Raw genomic sequence first — 2,650 nt, forward strand, 5'->3', positions numbered from 1 at the left:
AGAGAGAGAGAGAGAGAGAGAGAGAGAGAGAAAGAGAGAGAGAAGGAACGAGGAACAATCGCAGACAGACTGACAGACAGACAGTCTGATAGACAGACAGGGAAAGCGACGAACTCAAACCAAGAACAGTAATCTGAAGCGAAATCAAAGATGAATTTTGTTTTTAAATTTAATACTTTATGGTGCTGTAGTTCAAGGGACGTAATTGATTTTACTTAGTGCCATTTGTTTCTTTCTAGTTATAACCCTTCGCGAACAATCGTTAAAACCGATTGTTTGCAGCTGGACATGAAGAATGTGTACATGTGTGTGCCTGCGTGTATGTTTGTTTGTGTCTGAGCATGTGTGTGTGTGTGTGTGTGCGTGTGTGTGTGTGTGTGTGTGTGTGTGTGTGTGTGTGTGTGTGTGTGTGTGTACAATATGTGTGCTTGTGCGCGTGCACAAATTTAGAATAATCATAGATTATTCAAGACGTTTAATTTAAAAACTGCACACATTGCAACAGATTACATAGTTGACTAGAAGTTTAAAGACTGATTGCGTTGTCTTAGCACTGGTAGTGGTAATGAAGTCAAAAGCATCGAGAAAGGACTGAACGTTTCGGATCTTTAGCATTGCCACCTCACTTAAGATGCAAAGAACCCTGGCGAATGTCGATTTTGAAGAACGAAGATCTCTTGTAGCACAATGAGTCATTTTGGCTAATTTTTACACTTGACTAGAAAAAACAACAACAACAACAACAACAACCGCAGTGTTTAATTGTGAATTATTAAAATGACCGTATTAATTTAGTAGGCCTAGATCTAGTTGATTTTTCCTGTCTTTTTTTACCCTACTCTTCCAAGTTTGACATTTTTTGGTTATCTTTTCATGTATTTTTTGGAATTTAGGATCACGTTGACAAATCAACATAAGGAGGGTCATGATCAGACGACTACAAAAGCTTTCGTGATGATGGTTGTGATCGGGGGTTCGTTTTTCAGTGTGAATTTTAGTGAGTTTTACGGCACTTACAACAGAAATAGGTCATGCAAATGCCATAGATTAGAAATGTACCGAAAGAATAGCGCACAAAGAAAAGAAGAGGGAGAGATACGAACAACAGGATGTTTGATAGAAAAGAAGCAACAGACCTCAACAGAGCACCCGCCTTTGCATAATATTATTATATCCCTTGAGTAATTTTTTTTCAAAGTAAACAGATTATTTAACTCTTTGACAACTCGCATTCTGGTCGTCAAAACGCTCAAAGACATGCTTTTTGGGGGGCGCTCGGGAAAAAAAAGGATTTCATTATTCATACACTTTTCCATTCTGTTTTAAAATGACCATTAACAAAAGATAGGCTACATAATGAAATGTGAATCATGTTTCTAATTTGTGTAAGATGTTTCGAAATGTGCCGCAACGTTGCCTTTGGGGTACTGCTGATCGGACGTATTTTTCCGCTACGTCTTTCAAAGGGTTAAAGGGATTTAATATAAAAAGGCGGTTGTCACTTTGACCCCAGTAGCCAGAGGTCGAGTGAGTGTCCGTGGTGGCCTACTCAGGGGGAAATTATTTTTCTGTCAAGAAAAGCTGTACTCATGAAACGAAAAACAATCAGCAGCATTGGAGTGGCTTAGTGAAAACAATTAGTAGTAGTATACACGGATTTACGGAGCGAGCTGTCAATACGTCGTGCAGCAGATGTTGTGCCAAGAAAAGGAACGGCTCTCCTCGGCGATTTTCGGTTCCTTTTTAAAGCTAGATTTAATTTGAATCCCTCTTCGTACGAAACAATTGAAGTTTGTTTGTCCGAGACCCCATTGCATCTTACTGTTTTCTTTTGATTCGTTTTCTTTTCCTTTATTTTCTGTGTTGTTTTTATTCTAACCTAGTACATGTAAGTGTTTTACACGTCATATTTCGACACAGTTTAGGTCATTAAGGAAACAGGCTTCGACTCAGCCCTTCACAGAAATTTGGGGACTTGAACTAAGACTGTCTGCTGCATAACTCAGCGTAATGACATTTGTGAGGCATCGTGGTGAAATCAGGCGCCCGTCAAAGTAATAAAATCGAGGATACCGGCTTTTATCCATCGGAATGGCAATTTTTATCCATGTTTTTTTTTTTTTTTTTTTTTTTGTGGCTCGTCTTATTACGTTTTATATCCATTAAAAAACACAGTTCTATAAGAATTTTACAGACAAGCGTTGACTAAAAGTAGAAAAATGTAAATTTGCAGTTTCCAAGGACGCTCAAACAATAGAAGTCACCGAACTTTGGAGGCCATTTTCTCGCTCATTTTACCTCTGAAACCAGGAACTCGCTCCGCCTTCAAGCAAATAATTCGACCTTTGTTCCAAAGAGATGGGTATTTTTATAAGGAAAGATAGACAAATAAATAAGCTTTAAGATGATACCAATAACTCCAAGTGCCCCAAAATTGACGAGCGCCTGATTCCACCACGTCGTAATGCCATTTGCTCTGACTGCGTGCCCTGGTTAACTTTGAAGAGGACAGAGCTGTCAGTCCTTGTTCTATTTGATTAGATTTTTTAAAATGTTATTTTATTTTATTGCTTCATAATTATTTTTGTAAGTTATTGATTTATCAATTTATTTTATTTTATTTTATTTTTCCTTTTGTGGAGACATAATA

Source organism: Aplysia californica, unplaced genomic scaffold (assembly GCF_000002075.1).
Source record: "Aplysia californica isolate F4 #8 unplaced genomic scaffold, AplCal3.0 scaffold00120, whole genome shotgun sequence".
In the NCBI taxonomy this organism is placed as follows: Eukaryota; Metazoa; Mollusca; class Gastropoda; order Aplysiida; family Aplysiidae; genus Aplysia; species Aplysia californica.